Genomic DNA, 26,034 nt, shown 5'->3' on the forward strand with positions numbered 1-26,034 from the left:
CCTACCTGGCCGCCAAGGGGAAAGCCTAAAACACAAGTAACCCCAAGTCTGTTTTCACACCGGAAATGTCACACTCTCACATCATACAGATATGGGCCTCGGGTGTCCAAGTCACCGAGGAAAACAGGGAACCCCATGCATTTCCGAAAAGAGGACACCCATGGGAATCCACAAAGGTATGATATGCCCAAATTGCCCCAGATTTTATTACCCAGACACCCCCGCAAAGTCCGAAATGTGGGAAAAAATACGCATTTTCCTCACATTTCGCTCGACTCACCCATCGAAACACGCCCCCAACAAAACATGGCCTACTGTCCCGCGTTCCCACAGGTGTCCCGATGAAAACGGTACCTCACATGTGTGGGTGCACCTACCTGGCCGCCAAGGGGAAAGCCTAAAACACAAGTAACCCCAAGTCTGTTTTCAGAGGGAAATCTCAGACATTCTGCCGACCGGCACAATGTACAGATATGGGCCTCGGGTGTCCAAGCCACCGAGGAAAACAGGGAACCCCATGCATTTCCGAAAAGAGGACACCCGTGGGAATCCGCAGAGGTATGATATGCCCAAATTGCCCCAGAATTTATTACCCAGACACCCCTGCAAAGTCCGAAATGTGGGGAAAAAAATGCTTTTTCCGCACATTTCGCTCAACGCACCCATCGAAACACGCCCCCAACAACACATGGCCTACCGTCACACGTTCCCACAAGTGTCCCGATGAAAACGGTACCTCACATGTGTGGGTGCACCTACCGGGCCGCCAAGGGGAAAGCCGAAAACACAAGTAACCCCAAGTCTGTTTTCACACCGGAAATGTCACACTCTCACATCATACAGATATGGGCCTCGGGTGTCCAAGCCACCGAGGAAAACAGGGAACCCCATGCATTTCCGAAAAGAGGACACCCGTGGGAATCGGCAAAGGTATGATATGCCCAAATTGCCCCAGATTTTATTACCCAGACACCCCTGCAAAGTCCGAAATATGTGAAAAAATACGCAATTTCCGCACATTTCGCTTGGCTCACCCATCGAAACACGCCCCCAACAACACATGGCCTACCGTCCCGCGTTCCCACAGGTGTCCCGATGAAAACGGTACCTCACATGTGTGGGTGCACCTACCTGGCCGCCAAGGGGAAAGCCGAAAACACAAGTAACCCCAAGTCTGTTTTCACACCGGAAATGTCACACTCTCACATCATACAGATATGGGCCTCGGGTGTCCAAGCCACCGAGGAAAACAGGGAACCCCATGCATTTCCGAAAAGAGGACACCCGTGGGAATCCGCAGAGGTATGATATGCCCAAATCGCCCCAGAATTTATTACCCAGACACCCCCGCAAAGTCCGAAATGTGGGAAAAAATACACATTTTCCTCACATTTCGCTCGACTCACCCATCGAAACACGCCCCCAACAACAAATGGCCTACTGTCCCGCGTTCCCACAGGTGTCCCGATGAAAACGGTACCTCACATGTGTGGGTGCACCTACCTGGCCGCCAAGGGGAAAGCCTAAAACACAAGTAACCCCAAGTCTGTTTTCAGAGGGAAATCTCAGACATTCTGCCGACCGGCACAATGTACAGATATGGGCCTCGGGTGTCCAAGCCACCGAGGAAAACAGGGAACCCCATGAGTTTCCGAAAAGAGGACACCCGTGGGAATCCGCAGAGGTATGATATGCCCAAATTGCCCCAGAATTTATTACCCAGACACCCCTGCAAAGTCCGAAATGTGGGGAAAAAAACGCTTTTTCCGCACAATTCGCTCGACGCACCCATCGAAACACGCCCCCAACAACACATGGCCTACCGTCACGCGTTCCCACAGGTGTCCAAATGAAAACGGTACCTCACATGTGTGGGTGCACCTACCTGGCCGCCAAGGGGAAAGCCTAAAACACAAGTAACCCCAAGTCTGTTTTCACACCGGAAATGTCACACTCTCACATCATACAGATATGGGCCTCGGGTGTCCAAGTCACCGAGGAAAACAGGGAACCCCATGCATTTCCGAAAAGAGGACACCCATGGGAATCCACAAAGGTATGATATGCCCAAATTGCCCCAGATTTTATTACCCAGACACCCCCGCAAAGTCCGAAATGTGGGAAAAAATACGCATTTTCCTCACATTTCGCTCGACTCACCCATCGAAACACGCCCCCAACAACACATGGCCTACCGTCCCGCGTTCCCACAGGTGTCCTGATGAAAACGGTACCTCACATGTGTGGGTGCACCTACCTGGCCGCCAAGGGGAAAGCCTAAAACACAAGTAACCCCAAATCTGTTTTCACACCGGAAATGTCACACTCTCACATCATACAGATATGGGCCTCGGGTGTCCAAGCCACCAAGGAAAACAGGGAACCCCATGCATTTCCGAAAAGAGGACACCCGTGGGAATCCGCAAAGGTATGATATGCCCAAATTGCCCTAGATTTTATTACCCAGACACCCCCGCAAAGTCCGAAATGTGGGAAAAAATACGCAATTTCCGCACATTTCGCTCGGCTCACCCATCGAAAAACGCCCCCAACAACACATGGCCTACCGTTGCGCATTACCACAGGTGTCCCGATGAAAACGGTACCTCACATGTGTGGGTGCACCTACCTGGCCACCAAGGGGAAAGCCTAAAACACAAGTAACCCCAAGTCTGTTTTCAGAGGGAAATCTCAGACATTCTGCCGACCGGCACAATGTACAGATATGGGCCTCGGGTGTCCAAGCCACCGAGGAAAACAGGGAACCCCATGCATTTCCGAAAAGAGGACACCCGTGGGAATCCGCAGAGGTATGATATGCCCAAATTGCCCCCGAATTTATTACCCAGACACCCCTGCAAAGTCCAAAATGTGGGGAAAAAAATGCTTTTTCCGCACATTTCGCTCAACGCACCCATCGAAACACGCCCCCAACAACATATGGCCTACCGTCACGCGTTCCCACAGGTGTCCCGATGAAAACGGTACCTCACATGTGTGGGTGCACCTACCTGGCCGCCAAGGGGAAAGCCTAAAACACGAGTAACCCCAAGTCTGTTTTCACACCGGAAATGTCACACTCTCACATCATACAGATATGGGCCTCGGGTGTCCAAGCCACCGAGGAAAACAGGGAACCCCATGCATTTCCGAAAAGAGGACACCCGTGGGAATCCGCAAAGGTATGATATGCCCAAATTGCCCCAGATTTTATTACCCAGATAACCCCGCAAAGTCCGAAATGTGGGAAAAAATACGCAATTTCCGCACATTTCGCTCGGCTCACCCATCAAAACACGCCCCCAACAACACATGGCCTACCGTCGCGCATTCCCACAGGTATCCCGATGAAAACGGTACCTCGCATGTGTGGGTGCACCTACCTGGCCGCCAAGGGGAAAGCCTAAAACACAAGTAACCCCAAGTCTGTTTTCAGAGGGAAATCTCAGACATTCTGCCGACCGGCACAATGTACAGATATGGGCCTCGGGTGTCCAAGCCACCGAGGAAAACAGGGAACCCCATGCATTTCCGAAAAGAGGACACCCGTGGGAATCCGCAGAGGTATGATATGCCCAAATTGCCCCAGAATTTATGACCCAGACACCCCTGCAAAGTCCAAAATGTGGGGAAAAAAACACTTTTTCCGCACATTTCGCTCGACGCACCCATCGAAACACGCCCCCAACAACACATGGCCTACCGTCACCCATTCCCACAGGTGTCCTGATGAAAACGGTACCTCACATGTGTGGGTGCACCTACCTGGCCGCCAAGGGGAAAGCCTTAAACACAAGTAACCCCAAGTCTGTTTTCACACCGGAAATGTCACACTCTCACATCATACAGATATGGGCCTCGGGTGTCCAAGCCACCGAGGAAAACAGGGAACCCCATGCATTTCCGAAAAGAGGACACCCGTGGGAATCCGCAGAGGTATGATATGCCCAAATCACCCCAGAATGTATTACCCAGACACCCCCGCAAAGTCCGAAATGTGGGAAAAAATACGCATTTTCCTCACATTTTGCTCGACTCACCCATCGAAACACGCCCCCAACAACACATGGCCTACTGTCCCGCGTTCCCACAGGTGTCCCGATGAAAACGGTACCTCACATGTCTGGGTGCACCTACCTGGCCGCCAAGGGGAAAGCCTAAAACACAAGTAACCCCAAGTCTGTTTTCAGAGGGAAATCTCAGACATTCTGCCGACCGGCACAATGTACAGATATGGGCCTCGGGTGTCCAAGCCACCGAGGAAAACAGAGAACCCCATGCATTTCCGAAAAGAGGACACCCGTGGGAATCCGCAGAGGTATGATATGCCCAAATTGCCCCAGAATTTATTACCCAGACACCCCTGCAAAGTCCGAAATGTGGGGAAAAAAACGCATTTTCCTCACATTTCGCTCGACGCACCCATCGAAACACGCCCCCAACAACACATGGCCTACCGTCACGCGTTCCCACAGGTGTCCCGATGAAAACGGTACCTCACATGTCTGGGTGCACCTACCTGGCCGCCAAGGGGAAAGCCTAAAACACAAGTAACCCCAAGTCTGTTTTCAGAGGGAAATCTCAGACATTCTGCCGACCGGCACAATGTACAGATATGGGCCTCGGGTGTCCAAGCCACCGAGGAAAACAGAGAACCCCATGCATTTCCGAAAAGAGGACACCCGTGGGAATCCGCAGAGGTATGATATGCCCAAATTGCCCCAGAATTTATTACCCAGACACCCCTGCAAAGTCCGAAATGTGGGGAAAAAAACGCTTTTTCCGCACATTTCGCTCGACGCACCCATCGAAACACGCCCCCAACAACACATGGCCTACCGTCACGCGTTCCCACAGGTGTCCAAATGAAAACGGTACCTCACATGTGTGGGTGCACCTACCTGGCCGCCAAGGGGAAAGCCTAAAACACAAGTAACCCCAAGTCTGTTTTCACACCGGAAATGTCACACTCTCACATCATACAGATATGGGCCTCGGGTGTCCAAGTCACCGAGGAAAACAGGGAACCCCATGCATTTCCGAAAAGAGGACACCCATGGGAATCCACAAAGGTATGATATGCCCAAATTGCCCCAGATTTTATTACCCAGACACCCCCGCAAAGTCCGAAATGTGGGAAAAAATACGCATTTTCCTCACATTTCGCTCGACTCACCCATCGAAACACGCCCCCAACAACACATGGCCTACCGTCCCGCGTTCCCACAGGTGTCCTGATGAAAACGGTACCTCACATGTGTGGGTGCACCTACCTGGCCGCCAAGGGGAAAGCCTAAAACACAAGTAACCCCAAATCTGTTTTCACACCGGAAATGTCACACTCTCACATCATACAGATATGGGCCTCGGGTGTCCAAGCCACCAAGGAAAACAGGGAACCCCATGCATTTCCGAAAAGAGGACACCCGTGGGAATCCGCAAAGGTATGATATGCCCAAATTGCCCCAGATTTTATTACCCAGACACCCCCGCAAAGTCCGAAATGTGGGAAAAAATACGCAATTTCCGCACATTTCGCTCGGCTCACCCATCGAAAAACGCCCCCAACAACACATGGCCTACCGTTGCGCATTACCACAGGTGTCCCGATGAAAACGGTACCTCACATGTGTGGGTGCACCTACCTGGCCACCAAGGGGAAAGCCTAAAACACAAGTAACCCCAAGTCTGTTTTCAGAGGGAAATCTCAGACATTCTGCCGACCGGCACAATGTACAGATATGGGCCTCGGGTGTCCAAGCCACCGAGGAAAACAGGGAACCCCATGCATTTCCGAAAAGAGGACACCCGTGGGAATCCGCAGAGGTATGATATGCCCAAATTGCCCCCGAATTTATTACCCAGACACCCCTGCAAAGTCCAAAATGTGGGGAAAAAAATGCTTTTTCCGCACATTTCGCTCAACGCACCCATCGAAACACGCCCCCAACAACATATGGCCTACCATCACGCGTTCCCACAGGTGTCCCGATGAAAACGGTACCTCACATGTGTGGGTGCACCTACCTGGCCGCCAAGGGGAAAGCCTAAAACACGAGTAACCCCAAGTCTGTTTTCACACCGGAAATGTCACACTCTCACATCATACAGATATGGGCCTCGGGTGTCCAAGCCACCGAGGAAAACAGGGAACCCCATGCATTTCCGAAAAGAGGACACCCGTGGGAATCCGCAAAGGTATGATATGCCCAAATTGCTCCAGATTTTATTACCCAGATAACCCCGCAAAGTCCGAAATGTGGGAAAAAATACGCAATTTCCGCACATTTCGCTCGGCTCACCCATCAAAACACGCCCCCAACAACACATGGCCTACCGTCGCGCATTCCCACAGGTATCCCGATGAAAACGGTACCTCGCATGTGTGGGTGCACCTACCTGGCCGCCAAGGGGAAAGCCTAAAACACAAGTAACCCCAAGTCTGTTTTCAGAGGGAAATCTCAGACATTCTGCCGACCGGCACAATGTACAGATATGGGCCTCGGGTGTCCAAGCCACCGAGGAAAACAGGGAACCCCATGCATTTCCGAAAAGAGGACACCCGTGGGAATCCGCAGAGGTATGATATGCCCAAATTGCCCCAGAATTTATGACCCAGACACCCCTGCAAAGTCCAAAATGTGGGGAAAAAAACACTTTTTCCGCACATTTCGCTCGACGCACCCATCGAAACACGCCCCCAACAACACATGGCCTACCGTCACCCATTCCCACAGGTGTCCTGATGAAAACGGTACCTCACATGTGTGGGTGCACCTACCTGGCCGCCAAGGGGAAAGCCTTAAACACAAGTAACCCCAAGTCTGTTTTCACACCGGAAATGTCACACTCTCACATCATACAGATATGGGCCTCGGGTGTCCAAGCCACCGAGGAAAACAGGGAACCCCATGCATTTCCGAAAAGAGGACACCCGTGGGAATCCGCAGAGGTATGATATGCCCAAATCACCCCAGAATGTATTACCCAGACACCCCCGCAAAGTCCGAAATGTGGGAAAAAATACGCATTTTCCTCACATTTTGCTCGACTCACCCATCGAAACACGCCCCCAACAACACATGGCCTACTGTCCCGCGTTCCCACAGGTGTCCCAATGAAAACGGTACCTCACATGTCTGGGTGCACCTACCTGGCCGCCAAGGGGAAAGCCTAAAACACAAGTAACCCCAAGTCTGTTTTCAGAGGGAAATCTCAGACATTCTGCCGACCGGCACAATGTACAGATATGGGCCTCGGGTGTCCAAGCCACCGAGGAAAACAGAGAACCCCATGCATTTCCGAAAAGAGGACACCCGTGGGAATCCGCAGAGGTATGATATGCCCAAATTGCCCCAGAATTTATTACCCAGACACCCCTGCAAAGTCCGAAATGTGGGGAAAAAAACGCTTTTTCCGCACATTTCGCTCGACGCACCCATCGAAACACGCCCCCAACAACACATGGCCTACCGTCACGCCTTCCCACAGGTGTCCAGATGAAAACGGTACCTCACATGTGTGGGTGCACCTACCTGGCCGCCAAGGGGAAAGCCTAAAACACAAGTAACCCCAAGTCTGTTTTCACACCGGAAATGTCACACTCTCACATCATACAGACATGGGCCTCTGGTGTCCAAGCCACAGAGGAAAACAGGGAACCCCATGCATTTCCGAAAAGAGGACACCCGTGGGAATCCGCAAAGGTATGATATGCCCAAATTGCTCCAGATTTTATTACCCAGATAACCCCGCAAAGTCCGAAATGTGGGAAAAAATACGCAATTTCCGCACATTTCGCTCGGCTCACCCATCAAAACACGCCCCCAACAACACATGGCCTACCGTCGCGCATTCCCACAGGTATCCCGATGAAAACGGTACCTCGCATGTGTGGGTGCACCTACCTGGCCGCCAAGGGGAAAGCCTAAAACACAAGTAACCCCAAGTCTGTTTTCAGAGGGAAATCTCAGACATTCTGCCGACCGGCACAATGTACAGATATGGGCCTCGGGTGTCCAAGCCACCGAGGAAAACAGGGAACCCCATGCATTTCCGAAAAGAGGACACCCGTGGGAATCCGCAGAGGTATGATATGCCCAAATTGCCCCAGAATTTATGACCCAGACACCCCTGCAAAGTCCAAAATGTGGGGAAAAAAACACTTTTTCCGCACATTTCGCTCGACGCACCCATCGAAACACGCCCCCAACAACACATGGCCTACCGTCACCCATTCCCACAGGTGTCCTGATGAAAACGGTACCTCACATGTGTGGGTGCACCTACCTGGCCGCCAAGGGGAAAGCCTTAAACACAAGTAACCCCAAGTCTGTTTTCACACCGGAAATGTCACACTCTCACATCATACAGATATGGGCCTCGGGTGTCCAAGCCACCGAGGAAAACAGGGAACCCCATGCATTTCCGAAAAGAGGACACCCGTGGGAATCCGCAGAGGTATGATATGCCCAAATCACCCCAGAATGTATTACCCAGACACCCCCGCAAAGTCCGAAATGTGGGAAAAAATACGCATTTTCCTCACATTTTGCTCGACTCACCCATCGAAACACGCCCCCAACAACACATGGCCTACTGTCCCGCGTTCCCACAGGTGTCCCAATGAAAACGGTACCTCACATGTCTGGGTGCACCTACCTGGCCGCCAAGGGGAAAGCCTAAAACACAAGTAACCCCAAGTCTGTTTTCAGAGGGAAATCTCAGACATTCTGCCGACCGGCACAATGTACAGATATGGGCCTCGGGTGTCCAAGCCACCGAGGAAAACAGAGAACCCCATGCATTTCCGAAAAGAGGACACCCGTGGGAATCCGCAGAGGTATGATATGCCCAAATTGCCCCAGAATTTATTACCCAGACACCCCTGCAAAGTCCGAAATGTGGGGAAAAAAACGCTTTTTCCGCACATTTCGCTCGACGCACCCATCGAAACACGCCCCCAACAACACATGGCCTACCGTCACGCCTTCCCACAGGTGTCCAGATGAAAACGGTACCTCACATGTGTGGGTGCACCTACCTGGCCGCCAAGGGGAAAGCCTAAAACACAAGTAACCCCAAGTCTGTTTTCACACCGGAAATGTCACACTCTCACATCATACAGACATGGGCCTCTGGTGTCCAAGCCACAGAGGAAAACAGGGAACCCCATGCATTTCCGAAAAGAGGACACCCGTGGGAATCCGCAAAGGTATGATATGCCCAAATTGGCCCAGATTTTATTACCCAGACACCCCCGCAAAGTCCGAAATGTGGGAAAAAATACGCAATTTCCGCACATTTCGCTCGGCTCACCCATCGAAACACGCACCCAACAACACATGGCCTACCGTTGCGCGTTCCCACAGGTGTCTCGATGAAAACGGTACCTCACATGTGTGGGTGCACCTACCTGGCCGCCAAGGGGAAAGCCTAAAACACAAGTAACCCCAAGTCTGTTTTCACACCGGAAATGTCACACTCTCACATCATACAGATATGGGCCTCGGGTGTCCAAGCCACCAAGGAAAAAAGGGAACCCCATGCATTTCCGAAAAGAGGACACCCGTGGGAATCCGCAGAGGTATGATATGCCCAAATCGCCCCAGAATTCATTACCCAGACACCCCCGCAAATTCCGAAATGTGGGAAAAAATACACATTTTCCTCACATTTCGCTCGACTCACCCATCGAAACACGCCCCCAACAACACATGGCCTACTGTCCCGCGTTCCCACAGGTGTCCCGATGAAAACGGTACCTCACATGTGTGGGTGCACCTACCTGGCCGCCAAGGGGAAAGCCTAAAACACAAGTAACCCCAAGTCAGTTTTCAGAGGGAAATCTCAGACATTCTGCCGACCGGCACAATGTACAGATATGGGCCTCAGGTGTCCAAGCCACCGAGGAAAACAGGGAACCCCATGCATTTCCGAAAAGAGGACACCCGTGGGAATCCGCAGAGGTATGATATGCCCAAATTGCCCCAGAATTTATTACCCAGACACCCCTGCAAAGTCCGAAATGTGGGGAAAAAAATGCTTTTTCCGCACATTTCGCTCAACGCACCCATCGAAACACGCCCCCAACAACACATGGCCTACCGTCACACGTTCCCACAGGTGTCCCGATGAAAACGGCCCCTCACATGTGTGGGTGCACCTACCTGGCCGCCAAGGGGAAAGCCTTAAAGACAAGTAACCCCAAGTCTGTTTTCACACCGGAAATGTCACACTCTCACATCATACAGATATGGGCCTCGGGTGTCCAAGCCACCAAGGAAAACAGGGAACCCCATGCATTTCCGAAAAGAGGACACCCGTGGGAATCCGCAAAGGTATGATATGCCCAAATTGCCCCAGATTTTATTACCCAGACAACCCCGCAAAGTCCGAAATGTGGGAAAAAATACGCAATTTCCACACATTTCGCTCGGCTCACCCATCGAAACACGCCCCCAACAACACATGGCCTACCGTCGCGCATTCCCACAGGTATCCCGATGAAAACGGTACCTCACATGTGTGGGTGCACCTACCTGGCCGCCAAGGGGAAAGCCTAAAACACAAGTAACCCCAAGTCTGTTTTCAGAGGGAAATCTCAGACATTCTGCCGACCGGCACAATGTACAGATATGGGCCTCGGGTGTCCAAGCCACAAAGGAAAACAGGGAACCCCATGCATTTCCGAAAAGAGGACACCCGTGGGAATCCGCAGAGGTATGATATGCCCAAATTGCCCCAGAATTTATTACCCAGACACCCCTGCAAAGTCCGAAATGTGGGGAAAAAAACGCTTTTTCCGCACATTTCGCTCAACGCACCCATCGAAACACGCCCCCAACAACACATGGCCTACCGTCACCCGTTCCCACAGGTGTCCCGATGAAAACGGTACCTCACATGTGTGGGTGCACCTACCGGGCCGCCAAGGGGAAAGCCTAAAACACAAGTAACCCCAAGTCTGTTTTCACACCGGAAATGTCACACTCTCACATCATACAGATATGGGCCTCGGGTGTCCAAGCCACCGAGGAAAACAGGGAACCCCATGCATTTCCGAAAAGAGGACACCCGTGGGAATCGGCAAAGGTATGATATGCCCAAATTGCCCCAGATTTTATTACCCAGACACCCCTGCAAAGTCTGAAATATGGGAAAAAATACGCAATTTCCGCACATTTCGCTTGGCTCACCCATCAAAACACGCCCCCAACAACACATGGCCTACCGTCCCGCGTTCCCACAGGTGTCCCGATGAAAACGGTACCTCACATGTGTGGGTGCACCTACCTGGCCGCCAAGGGGAAAGCCTAAAACACAAGTAACCCCAAGTCTGTTTTCAGAGGGAAATCTCAGACATTCTGCCGACCGGCACAATGTACAGATATGGGCCTCGGGTGTCCAAGCCACCAAGGAAAACGGGGAACCCCATGCATTTCCGAAAAGAGGACACCCGTGGGAATCCGCAGAGGTATGATATGCCCAAATTGCCCCAGATTTTATTACCCAGACACCCCTGCAAAGTCTGAAATATGGGAAAAAATACGCAATTTCCGCGCATTTCGCTTGGCTCACCCATCGAAACACGCCCCCAACAACACATGGCCTACCGTCCCGCGTTCCCACAGGTGTCCCGATGAAAACGGTACCTCACATGTGTGGGTGCACCTACCTGGCCGCCAAGGGTAAAGCCGAAAACACAAGTAACCTCAAGTCTGTTTTCACACCGGAAATGTCACACTCTCACATCATACAGATATGGGCCTCGGGTGTCCAAGCCACCGAGGCAAACAGGGAACCCCATGCATTTCCGAAAAGAGGACACCCGTGGGAATCCGCATGCGACGAGAAAAACGGATCTCAATGACCGGTGGGGGGTGTCTGCACTCCCACTCCCTATATGGTGGAGGAGAGGCACAGGAGACCCCAGCCAAGATTCTCTATTCGGTAGCAATGGTCGAGCAATCAAGGCCTAGCTTCTCAGGAGGTGATGCAGGCTGGTTCTTAAGTACAGTGTATCCCCAAGCCCCCACAAAGGAATATCCACACTCTGTATTGGTTAGAACACAGTCTTTATATAATCAATAGTTACGGTTATGTACATTCATCACGATAACTCACTTTGTACTCTGGCAAAATCTACAATGACAAATATTTACAATCCTAAAGTGGTACCACCCTAGATCTTATTGAAGTGCATGAACAATACTGTACAATGTCACACAGACCAATAGAGTGAAACCAGCAATAGAGAGAAGAGAGGAAATAAGATGTTTGAGCAATAGGCAGAATACTGACCCCTACCACTAGGCACAGTTCTGTGTGGAGATCCCCCCACCTGGGCAACCTGTAAAGAAAGATATAGCACCAGCCCAGTCCATGTATTGCTCTGCAAGTCTTATTTTCCTCTATAATGTTTTTACCCCCCCAATGTACCTGGTGGAGTCGACTAACGTCGAGGGACTCGTTGTTCGGCGACGGGGAATCGACGGCCCTTCTTGAATGCCTTCCCTTTCAAACGGGAGGCACGGGGCGTCGAACGTCCGTCGACAAACGAGGCAGAACGATGTCGAAGAGGCGGCAGCTTCGTCCGAGCGGTGCTCGTCGGCGTCGGGGCGTCGGCGTCCTGCAAGGCGGAGGTGTGCGGGGCACCTCGATGACAATAGTTCTGGACCGCAAAGATTGTAGAGACGGGAGCCCAGCAAGGGCGTCGAGTCGTCCGAGTCTTTGAGGTCGTCGGGTGGCGGGAAACCCACCGGCAGGTTTCTCCTCGGCGCGTTGGTCGGCCTCGACTTTCTCCGGCAGGATAAGCGGTCGACGATGCGGTCGAGAGAGTCCTTCAATTTAGGCGATGGAGCGGACGGCTCCGGTCGTCGGCGGCACAGCGTCAAGTGGTTCCCACGGCTGGGCAACACAACTTCGACGGGCCTCCAGCGGTTCCACAAACCTGTGAACCCTGGTCGACGGCAATGGACTTCGACGACGTCGATGTCCGGGTGCTTCACTTCGATCTCCTCGGCGGTCCCGTCTCGGGTCGACAGCCTTTCGAGGACCTGTCTTCCAGGGCGCTTCGGCGAAGATGGAGCGGTGCTCGATGGTCCCTCGGAGCACGGGAAGAGGGCGCCTTACCAGGTCCTCTCTCGGGTCAGCCCTCGACGAATTTAGACAGCCTTCGGATCGGTCGAAGCAAATGCCACAGCAAGTCTTCTTCTTCCAGCTGGACGTCGAGGATCAGCAGTTCCAGTTACTCTTGAGTGGAGACTCAGCTTCTGGACACTTCTGAACTTCTGAACCCCAATGGTTGCTTCTCAACCAATGGTTCCTTCAGAACTGCACTGAACAATTTCCAGTGGTGAGAGGTCCCCAGATATACTATCCTCTCTCTCATCCACACTGCTGGCACACACACAGCAGCCAATCACACTGCAGGGCATTCATGCAGTCAGTCAGCCAATCAGGCACACGGTGCATTCAGGCCACACTCCTCCCTTCCAGACACTCACAACAAGGAATGTGGATTGGAACAAGTACCCAGCCATTCAACACTACACACTGCATTCAGGCCAGTTTCGGGCAGGGCTGTCTCAGTCTTTGTCTCACATGCCAGAAACCAGACAACCACAACAAGGAGTGTATATTGGTCACACACTCCATTCACCCAGGTCCCACCCACAGGAGGTACCCATAACATACAGTCACTGGGAAGGCTCCAGTCAGTCTAGCTGGGCCTTCACAACAATACCATATATGGAACTTCCACCCAACAGCCAGTGAGGGGGAAGGGACAGAGTCAGGGCTTCCCAGGACTTTGGGAAAAACAAGACAACAGGCAATAGAAAGCAAGAGGCCACAGGGGCCATCTTGTTTCTATCAGGAATCAACTGATCCCAATGGCAGGGCCTGGGCATCCCAAAATGGAGGATACCCAGAGCACCTGTCAAATTCAGCATGGAGCTGCCACCAGCCCATACCCTGCTCTGTGGGTCACCCACAGGTGCCCAAAAACATACACTAGGGGCACAGGGTTGTACCCCTACCCATGGGTGCCATAAGGGTATCCCATGGGTCTGTTCACCAAACCAAAAGAGAGCTGCACTGCCAGGAGTCCCACACGGACTCCGGGGCAGAAAACATAACAGAACACACGGTAAAAACAGAAAAAGGACAAGGATTCAGAGGCCCTGTCCCTCAGATGCATTTCCAGCATCACAGTCGCCCCCCCCAGACTGAGGTGGAGGGTGTCTAATCTCCCACGGGATAGACACCCTCATCCAGACGGTCAACATACCTTCTGGAAAGGCCATCTGCATTATCGTGACTCTTCCCTGGTCTGTGCTCTATGGTGAAGTCTAGCCCTTGTAAGCTAATCGACCACCTGAGCAATTTCGGGTTCTCACCCTTCATCTGCATAAGCCACTTCAGGGGCTTATGATCGGTTTGGACCTTGAAGGTAGACCCCGTAAGGTAGGGCCTAAAACGCCTAAGGCTCCAAACTATACTAAAACACTCCTTTTCAACAGTAGCCCACCTAAGTTCTCTACCCTTGAGTTGTCTACTGATGAATATGATAGGGTGTTCTCTCCCTTTGTCATCTAACTGGGACAAGACAGCTCCAATTCCGGTGTCGCAGGCATCCGTCTGGACGATAAAGGGTCGGCTGTAGTCAGGCGCACTCAACACAGGTGCCCTACACAGACTTTCTTTCAAGCCATCAAAGGCCCTCTGACAGTCTTCAGTCCAATTAACCTGCCTAGGCTGCTTGGGCGAAGTTAGAGCTGTCAGAGGTGCAGCTATGGTCCCATAGTCTGCCATGAAATTGCGATAGTACCCAGTGAGGCCCAAAAAGGCTCTCACCTGGGTTTGAGTAGTGGGAGTCTCCCAGTTCTGTACATCCTGTACTTTACTGGCGAGAGGTTGGATTTGACCCCCTCCTACCTCATGACCAAGATAGGTAACTTTCCCCTGAGCTATCTGGCACTTGGTAGCCTTGATAGTGAGGTTAGCCCTTTTCAAGGCCTGCAACACCCTATCCAGATGTGTCAAATGCTCTTCCCAGGTGGAACTGTAGACGGCAATGTCGTCTAAGTAAGCCACACAAAAGGCTTCCAGCCCACTGAGCGCATGGTTGACCAATCTCTGGAAGGTGGCAGGGGCATTCTTCAACCCAAAAGGCATGACCCTAAACTGGTAGAGTCCCTCAGGTGTTGAGAAGGCCGTCTTTTCCTTGGCATGGTCCGTCAGAGCTATTTGCCAATAGCCTGAAGAGAGGTCAAAGGTGCTCACAAACTTGGCAGCACCTATAGTGTCCACGAGCTCATCAGCCCGGGGCAACGGGTGCGCGTCAGTCTTGGTGACGGCATTGACTCCTCGGTAGTCCACACAGAACCTCCAATCCTTGGCACCCGCCGGGGAACTTGCCTTGGGGACAAGGACCACTGGACTGGACCAGGGGCTGGTTGAGGGTTCAATAACACCCAGATCCAACATCTTGGCGACCTCAGCCTGGATGTGGTTCTTAACGGTATCTGACATACGGTAGCTCCTGCTTTTGACAGGCACACTGTCACCAGTGTCAATTTCGTGCTTACACCACGGTGTAAGGCCTGGCTTCAGTGAAAACAGAGAGGCATACTGTTGGAGCAAAGCCCTACAGGCCCTCTGTTGCTCTGTTGTCAAATCTGGAGAGAGATGTACTCCCTCCACGGAGCCATCCTGAGGGTTGCTATGCAGCAAATCAGGAAGGGGCTCACTCTCATCCTCTTCTTGCCCAGAAGCTAGCAAGAGACATGAGACTTCCGCTCGCCTGTGGAAAGGCTTGAGCCTGTTGACATGGAATAGCTGAGGAGCTACCCCAGGGGCTCCCATGTCAACCAGATAGTTGACTTCGCCCATCTTGGAGATGATCCTGAAGGGTCCAGTCCACTTGTCTGCCAAAGCTCTAGGCTTGGTAGGCTCCATCACAAGGATTTCCTGTCCCGGAGTCCAATCCACTTGCGAAGCTTTCAGGTCATGCCAGTACTTGTTCAATTCCTGGCTGGCCTTGAGGTTTGCTGTTGCCTGACCCATCATTTGTGTCATCCTCCGCCTGAGGCCTAACACATAGTCCCCCACTTGCTTGGCGGGACCTGGAGGGGTGGCTTCCAAGCCTTCTCGGATCAAGGCGAGGGGCCCCCTCACGGGATGTCCAAAGAGTAGCTCAAAGGGGCTGAAACCAACACCCTCTTGAGGTACCTCTCTGTAAGCAAACAGCAGGCATGGCAGGAGGAGATCCCATTTCCTCCTTAGGGGCTCTTCCAAAGCACCTAGCATGCCCTTGAGAGTTTTGTTAAACCTCTCAACCAGACCATTGGTCTGGAGGTGGTAAGAGGTGGAGAACTTGTAGGTTACCCCGCACTCTTTCCACATGGTTTTCATGTAACTCGACATGAAGTTGGATCCTCTGTCAGAGACAACCTCCTTGGGGAATCCAACACGGGTGAAAATGCCCAGGAGAGCCCTGGCAACCACCTTGGCCGTAACCGTCCAAAGGGGTATCGCCTCAGGGTACCTGGTGGCATGATCTACCAAGACCAGGATGAACCGATGTCCACCTGAAGTGGGAGGGTCAAGGGGACCGACGATGTCGATGCCCACCCTCTCAAAAGGGGTGCCAACCACTGGCAACGGCTGCAGTGGGGCAATGACACTGCCTCCAGTCTTGCCAGACAGCTGACAAGTTGGGCAGGTCCTGCAGTGGGACTCCACTTCTACTCCCATCCGTGGCCAGTAGAAATGGGCAGAGAGCCTCTGCTTAGTCTTCTTGGTCCCAAGATGACCAGCCAAGGGCACCTCATGCGCCAACTGCAGTAGGAAGGGCCTGTAAACCTGGGGTACCACCAACCTCTTGCGGGCACCAGGTTCAGGCTTAGTGGGCTCACTAACAAGGAGCTCACCCTCCCAATAAATCCGGAAATTCCTAGGCACCTCTCCTTGTGCCTGGGCCAGGGCCTGTTTCCTCAGTCCCTCGAGAGAGTGGCACTCTCTCTGTCCCTTACAGAAGTCCGCCCGGGAGGGTCCCCCTTCAGCTAACAAGCATTGAAGGTCGGGATGATCCTCCGGGTTAAGAACCTCTCCCACAGGAGAGTCTTCTGTCTCTTCTCCCAAAGGAGTTGAGTTTGGGTTTTCCACTGGACCCAGCCCGTCCGGAGCATGGATCCCAATGGGTGCGGCAGGAAGAGAAGGTGCTCCCTCCACAGGGGTGGCCTTCTTGGTCTTCCTCCTTCTTGCCTTAGGCCTCGCCTTTGGCTCGGGTAACTGACCCACAGCCAGACCCGATGTCACCTGTGATCTAGTGACGGCAGCAGCAGTCATGGGAAGACCATCTGAGATCAACCCCAACTCTACTAGATCATTCCCTAACAAAATGTTAGCAGGGACATTGTCCTGAACCAGGACAGGAAGCTTCGCTGTCTTGTCGCCAATCATGAGTGTGACTAAGGCTACAGGTGATAATTTGGGAGGCCCACCAGCTAACCTGGTGGTTTGCAGAGGAGCACCTTCATAGTCCTCTGGCTTGAGCAGGGTCCTGTCCACCACTGTCATGCTTGCCCCAGTGTCTCTCAAACCAGTAGAAGGCTGGCCATTCAAGAGGACACTTCTCAAAAATCTACGGGTGTTCTGTGGGATAGTCGCCAGTACTTCCGCGTACTGGTCCCAGGCCCCAAGGGACACTAAGGAAATCTCCACCGGAGCACCAAATGTGATACCGGCAGAGGAGGGGAGGACAGTGGCCTCCACCTCAGACACGGGGTAAGGGTAGGTCAGGCTGACAGCCTGTACTCCAAGTGCCTTACCTTTACACTTGGGGTCACCCCTTTTGTGATCCAGAGCCCCACAGTCCCAACAAGCGCCAGGAGTGCGAGGTACGGTACTGGAACCACTGGGAGCCTGCTTTGCAGCAGGTGGACCACTACTCTTATTCCCACCCCCAGATGATTTATCCCCACTAGATTTGTGGGTCTTAGGAGAGGAAGGTTTTGGTTTACCCGACTGTGATTGCTTGGGGGACTCCTCAGCCTTCTGAGAGGCCCCCTTCTCTTTATCCTTGTCCTTCCCACTGGAGTCCTTAGGGGACACCCGGTGGGAGACCCACCTGTCAGCCAACCTAGCCAGCTTAAAGGGGTCCAAAATGTTCTGGTCAGCCACATACTGACGCAGCTCTGGTGAACAGGCTTCAGAGAAATGCTCAAAAAACAAGAGGTGGGACAATTCAACAAAAGTCTTAACCTTGTATCCATCGATCCACCCCATCATGTTCATGTGCGCAGCACTCACCCAGTCAACCCAAGACATATTCTCCTTTTTCTTAAAATCCCTGAACCTTCTAAGGTATTGGGTAGGTGTCTTGCCGAACTTGGCAATCAAAGCAGACTTCATACACTCGTACTGACCCCTTTCTTCCACACTCAGCTTCAGAATACAGTCATACCCGGTTTGAGGCACTCTGCTTAACAAACACTTCGCCCAATCCCTTTTATCCACATCATGAATCTCACAAGCCATTTCAAACGCTTCAATCCATTGGAGGATTTCCGAACCCTCCACAAATACACCAACCAAATCTTTCATAAACTTGGTGGCTGGGGACCTGACACTCTCACTGGATCTAGCTGAAGTCTCCACTCTAGCTTTCTCTAGCTGGATCCTCTGACATTCAGTGTCCTGGCTCTTGAGTTCAAGGTCCTTATTTTTGAGTGCAACTTGTTGAGCCAACTCCTCTTTCTTAAGCTCAGCATCTATTTCCAACTTGCGGTATTCAAAGGCCAATTTCATCCTCAATAACTCAAGTTCTAAGGAATTGCTGGAGTTTGGAACAGAGTCAGCAGGAATGGCGGCATTCCCAGAAACAGATTCAGCAGAAACCCCAGGGGCAGAGTCCTCATTGGTTGCATCCCCCCCCTCATCAAGAGTTTCACTGTCAGTCTGGTAGTCCACCAGGGCAGCTATCATCTCCGCCCTAGACTTATCCACAAAGTCTAACTCCCTAGCTTCACAAGCACTCTGGAGAGCCTCCAAGCTCATCCGAGTTAATTTGCCATTCGCAATAGACTCCATTGTTTGTAATGCAGTTACCTTGTACACAACTAAACCTTAATTCAATAAAGGGCAAATATCCTTTGTAAGTGGCACGGTTATACACTGATTCTTAAAACCATAAGCATCCCACCGCTTGCCACCAGTGCGACGAGAAAAACGGATCTCAATGACCGGTGGGGGGTGTCTGTACTCCCACTCCCAATATGGTGGAGGAGAGGCACAGGAGACCCCAGCCAAGATTCTCTATTCGGTAGCAATGGTCGAGCAATCAAGGCCTAGCTTCTCAGGAGGTGATGCAGGCTGGTTCTTAAGTACAGTGTATCCCCAAGCCCCCACAAAGGAATATCCACACTCTGTATTGGTTAGAACACAGTCTTTATATAATCAATAGTTACGGTTATGTACATTCATCACGATAACTCACTTTGTACTCTGGCAAAATCTACAATGACAAATATTTACAATCCTAAAGTGGTACCACCCTAGATCTTATTGAAGTGCATGAACAATACTGTACAATGTCACACAGACCAATAGAGTGAAACCAGCAATAGAGAGAAGAGAGGAAATAAGATGTTTGAGCAATAGGCAGAATACTGACCCCTACCACTAGGCACAGTTCTGTGTGGAGATCCCCCCACCTGGGCAACCTGTAAAGAAAGATATAGCACCAGCCCAGTCCATGTATTGCTCTGCAAGTCTTATTTTCCTCTATAATGTTTTTACCCCCCCAATGTACCTGGTGGAGTCGACTAACGTCGAGGGACTCGTTGTTCGGCGACGGGGAATCGACGGCCCTTCTTGAATGCCTTCCCTTTCAAACGGGAGGCACGGGGCGTCGAACGTCCGTCGACAAACGAGGCAGAACGATGTCGAAGAGGCGGCAGCTTCGTCCGAGCGGTGCTCGTCGGCGTCGGGGCGTCGGCGTCCTGCAAGGCGGAGGTGTGCGGGGCACCTCGATGACAATAGTTCTGGACCGCAAAGATTGTAGAGACGGGAGCCCAGCAAGGGCGTCGAGTCGTCCGAGTCTTTGAGGTCGTCGGGTGGCGGGAAACCCACCGGCAGGTTTCTCCTCGGCGCGTTGGTCGGCCTCGACTTTCTCCGGCAGGATAAGCGGTCGACGATGCGGTCGAGAGAGTCCTTCAATTGAATGTTCTTAGGCGATGGAGCAGACGGCTCCAGTCGTCGGCGGCACAGCGTCAAGTGGTTCCCACGGCTGGGCAACACAACTTCGACGGGCCTCCAGCGGTTCCACAAACCTGTGAACCCTGGTCGACGGCAATGGACTTCGACGACGTCGATGTCCGGGTGCTTCACTTCGATCTCCTCGGCGGTCCCGTCTCGGGTCAACAGCCTTTCGAGGACCTGTCTTCCAGGGCGCTTTGGCGAAGATGGAGCGGTGCTCGATGGTCCCTCGGAGCACGGGAAGAGGGCGCCTTACCAGGTCCTCTCTCGGGTCAGCCCTCGACGAATTTAGACAGCCTTCGGATCGGTCGAAGCAAATGCCACAGCAAGTCTTCTTCTTCCAGCTGGACGTCGAGGATCAGCAGTTCCAGTTACTCTTGAGTGGAGACTCAGCTTCTGGACACTTCTGAACTTCTGAACCCCAATGGTTGCTTCTCAACCAATGGTTCCTTCAGAACTGCACTGAACAATTTCCAGTGGTGAGAGGTCCCCAGATATACTATCCTCTCTCTCATCCACACTGCTGGCACACACACAGCAGCCAATCACACTGCAGGGCATTCATGCAGTCAGTCAGCCAATCAGGCACACGGTGCATTCAGGCCACACTCCTCCCTTCCAGACACTCACAACAAGGAATGTGGATTGGAACAAGTACCCAGCCATTCAACACTACACACTGCATTCAGGCCAGTTTCGGGCAGGGCTGTCTCAGTCTTTGTCTCACATGCCAGAAACCAGACAACCACAACAAGGAGTGTATATTGGTCACACACTCCATTCACCCAGGTCCCACCCACAGGAGGTACCCATAACATACAGTCACTGGGAAGGCTCCAGTCAGTCTAGCTGGGCCTTCACAACAATACCATATATGGAACTTCCACCCAACAGCCAGTCAGGGGGAAGGGACAGAGTCAGGGCTTCCCAGGACTTTGGGAAAAACAAGACAACAGGCAATAGAAAGCAAGAGGCCACAGGGGCCATCTTGTTTCTATCAGGAATCAACTGATCCCAATGGCAGGGCCTGGGCATCCCAAAATGGAGGATACCCAGAGCACCTGTCAAATTCAGCATGGAGCTGCCACCAGCCCATACCCTGCTCTGTGGGTCACCCACAGGTGCCCAAAAACATACACTAGGGGCACAGGGTTGTACCCCTACCCATGGGTGCCATAAGGGTATCCCATGGGTCTGTTCACCAAACCAAAAGAGAGCTGCACTGCCAGGAGTCCCACACGGACTCCGGGGCAGAAAACATAACAGAACACACGGTAAAAACAGAAAAAGGACAAGGATTCAGAGGCCCTGTCCCTCAGATGCATTTCCAGCATCACACCGCAAAGGTATGATATGCCCAAATTGCCCCAGATTTTATTACCCAGACACCCCCGCAAAGTCCGAAATGTGGGAAAAAATACGCAATTTCCGCACATTTCGCTCGGCTCACCCATCGAAACACGCCCCCAACAACACATGGCCTACCGTCACGCGTTCCCACAGGTGTCCCGATGAAAACGGTACCTCACATGTGTGGGTGCACCTACCTGGCCGCCAAGGGGAAAGCCTAAAACACAAGTAACCCCAAGTCTGTTTTCACACCGGAAATGTCACACTCTCACATCATACAGATATGGCCCTCGGGTGTCCAAGCCACCAAGGAAAAAAGGGAACCCCATGCATTTCCGAAAAGAGGACACCCGTGGGAATCCGCAGAGGTATGATATGCCCAAATCGCCCCAGAATTTATTACCCAGACACCCCCGCAAAATCCGAAATGTGGGAAAAAATACGCATTTTCCTCACATTTCGCTCGACTCACCCCCCCAACAACACATGGCCTACTGTCCCGCGTTCCCACAGGTGTCCCGATGAAAACGGTACCTCACATGTGTGGGTGCACCTACCTGGCCGCCAAGGGGAAAGCCTAAAACACAAGTAACCCCAAGTCTGTTTTCAGAGGGAAATCTCAGACATTCTGCCGACCGGCACAATGTACAGATATGGGCCTCGGGTGTCCAAGCCACCGAGGAAAACAGGGAACCCCATGCATTTCCGAAAAGAGGACACCCGTGGGAATCCGCAGAGGTATGATATGCCCAAATTGCCCCAGAATTTATTACCCAGACACCCCTGCAAAGTCCGAAATGTGGGAAAAAATACGCAATTTCCGCACATTTCGCTCGGCTCACCCATCGAAACACGCCCTCAACAACACATGGCCTACCGTCGCGCATTCCCACAGGTGTCCCGATGAAAACGGTACCTCACATGTGTGGGTGCACCTACCTGTCCGCCAAGGGGAAAGCCTAAAACACAAGTAACCCCAAGTCTGTTTTCACACCGGAAATGTCACACTCTCACATCATACAGATATGGGCCTCGGGTGTCCAAGCCACCAAGGAAAACTGGGAACCCCATGCATTTCCGAAAAGAGGACACCCGTGGGAATCCGCAGAGGTATGATATGCCCAAATCTCCCCAGAATTTATTACCCAGACACCCCCGCAAAGTCCGAAATGTGGGAAAAAATACGCATTTTCCTCACATTTCACTCGACTCACCCATCGAAACACGCCCCCAACAACACATGGCCTACCGTCCCGCGTTCCCACAGGTGTCCCGATGAAAATGGTACCTCACATGTGTGGGTGCACCTACCTGGCCGCCAAGGGGAAAGCCTAAAACACAAGTAACCCCAAGTCTGTTTTCAGAGGGAAATCTCAGACATTCTGCCGACCGGCACAATGTACAGATATGGGCCTCGGGTGTCCTAGCCACCCAGGAAAACAGGGAACCCCATGCATTTCCGAAAAGAGGACACCCATGGGAATCCGCAGAGGTATGATATGACCAAATTGCCCCAGAATTTATTACCCAGACACCCCCGCAAAGTCCAAAATATGGGAAAAAATACGCATTTTCCTCACATTTTGCTCGACTCACCCATCGAAACACGCCCCCAACAACACATGGCCTACTGTCCCGCGTTCCCACAGGTGTCCTGATGAAAACGGTACTTCACATGTCTGGGTGCACCTACCTGGCCGCCAAGGGGAAAGCCTAAAACACAAGTAACCCCAAGTCTGTTTTCAGAGGGAAATCTCAGACATTCTGCCGACCGGCACAATGTACAGATATGGGCCTCGGGTGTCCAAGCCACCGAGGAAAACAGGGAACCCCATGCATTTCCGAAAAGAGGACACCCGTGGGAATCCGCAGAGGTATGATATGCCCAAATTGCCCCAGAATTTATTACCCAGACACCCCTGCAAATTCCGAAATGTGGGGAAAAAAACGCTTTTTCCGCACATTTCGCTCGTCGCACCCATCGAAACACGCCCCCAACAACACATGGCCTACCGTCACGCGTTCCCACAGGTGTCCAGATGAAAACGGTACCTCACATGTGTGGGTGCACCTACCTGGCCGCCAAGGGGAAAGCCTAAAACACAAGTAACCCCAAGTCTGTTTTCACACCGGAAATGTCACACTCTCACATCATACAGATATGGGCCTCGGGTGTCCAAGCCACCGAGGAAAACAGGGAACCCCATGCATTTCCAAAAAGAGGACACCCGTGGGAATCCGCAAAGGTATGATATGCCCAAATTGCCCCAGATTTTATTACCAAGACACCCCTGCAAAGTCCGAAATGTGGGAAAAAATACACAATTTCCGCACATTTCGCTCGGCTCACCCATCGAAACACGCACCCAACAACACATGGCCTACTGTTGCGCGTTCCCACAGGTGTCCCGATGAAAATGGTACCTCACATGTGTGGGCGCACCTACTTTGCCGCCAAGGGGAAAGCCTAAAACACAAGTAACCCCAAGTCTGTTTTCACACCGGAAATGTCACACTCTCACATCATACAGATATGGGCCTCGGGTGTCCAAGCCACCAAGGAAAACAGGGAACCCCATGCATTTCCGAAAAGAGGACACCCGTGGGAATCCGCAGAGGTATGATATGCCCAAATCGCCCCAGAATTTATTACCCAGACACCCCCGCAAAGTCCGAAATGTGGGAAAAAATACGCATTTTCCTCACATTTCGCTCGACTCACCCATCGAAACACGTCCCCAACAACACATGGCCTACCGTCCCGCGTTCCCACAGGTGTCCCGATGAAAACGGTACCTCACATGTGTGGGTGCACCTACCTGGCCGCCAAGGGGAAAGCCTAAAACACAAGTTATCCCAAGTCTGTTTTCAGAGGGAAATCTTAGACATTCTGCCGACCGGCACAATGTACCGATATGGGCCTCGGGTGTCCAAGCCACCGGAGAAAACAGGGAACCCCATGCATTTCCGAAAAGAGGACACCCGTGGGAATCCGCAGAGGTATGATATGCCCAAATTGCCCCAGAATTTATTACCCAGACACCCCTGCAAAGTCTGAAATGTGGGGAAAAAAACGCTTTTTCAGCACATTTTGCTCGACGCACCCATCGAAACACGCCCCCAACAACACATGGCCTACCGTCACGCGTTCCCAGAGGTGTCCCGATGAAAATGGTACCTCACATGTGTGGGTGCACCTACCTGGCCGCCAAGGGGAAAGCCTAAAACACAAGTAACCCCAAATCTGTTTTCACACCGGAAATGTCACACTCTCACATCATACAGATATGGGCCTCGGGTGTCCAAGCCACCAATGAAAACAGGGAACCCCATGCATTTCCGAAAAGAGGACACCCGTGGGAATCCGCAAAGGTATGATATGCCCAAATTGCCCCAGATTTTATTACCCAGACACCCCCGCAAAGTCTGAAATGTGGGAAAAAATACGCAATTTCCGCACATTTCGCACGGCTCACCCATCGAAACACGCCCCCAACAACACATGGCCTACCGTCGCGCATTCGCACAGGTGTCCCGATGAAAACGGTACCTCACATGTGTGGGTGCACCTACCTGGCCGTCAAGGGGAAAGCCTAAAACACAAGTAACCCCAAGTCTGTTTTCACACCGGAAATGTCACACTCTCACATCATACAGATATGGGCCTCGGGTGTCCAAGCCACCAAGGAAAACTTGGAACCCCATGCATTTCCGAAAAGAGGACACCCGTGGGAATCTGCAGAGGTATGATATGCCCAAATCGCCCCAGAATTTATTACCCAGACACCCCCGCAAAGTCCAAAATGTGGGAAAAAATACGCATTTTCCTCACATTTCACTCGACTCACCCATCGAAACACGCCTCCAACAACACATGGCCTACCGTCCCGCGTTCCCACAGGTGTCCCGATGAAAACGGTACCTCACATGTGTGGGTGCACCTACCTGGCCGCCAAGGGGAAAGCCTAAAACACAAGTAACCCCAAGTCTGTTTTCAGAGGGAAATCTCAGACATTCTGCCGACCGGCACAATGTACAGATATGGGCCTCGGGTGTCCAAGCCACCGAGGAAAACAGGGAACCCCATGCATTTCCGAAAAGAGGACACCCGTGGGAATCCGCAGAGGTATGATATGCCCAAATTGCCCCCGAATTTATTACCCAGACACCCCTGCAAAGTCCGAAATGTGGGGAAAAAAATGATTTTTCCGCACATTTCGCTCAACGCACCCATCGAAACACGCCCCCAACAACACATGGCCTACCGTCACGCGTTCCCACAGGTGTCCCGATGAAAACGGTACCTCACATGTGTGGGTGCACCTACCGGGCCGCCAAGGGGAAAGCCTAAAACACAAGTAACCCCAAGTCTGTTTTCACACCGGAAATGTCACACTCTCACATCATACAGATATGGGC

Source organism: Ambystoma mexicanum, chromosome 2q, assembly GCF_040938575.1.
Source record: "Ambystoma mexicanum isolate Mex_15411 chromosome 2q, UKY_AmexF1_1, whole genome shotgun sequence".
Taxonomy (NCBI): Eukaryota; Metazoa; Chordata; class Amphibia; order Caudata; family Ambystomatidae; genus Ambystoma; species Ambystoma mexicanum.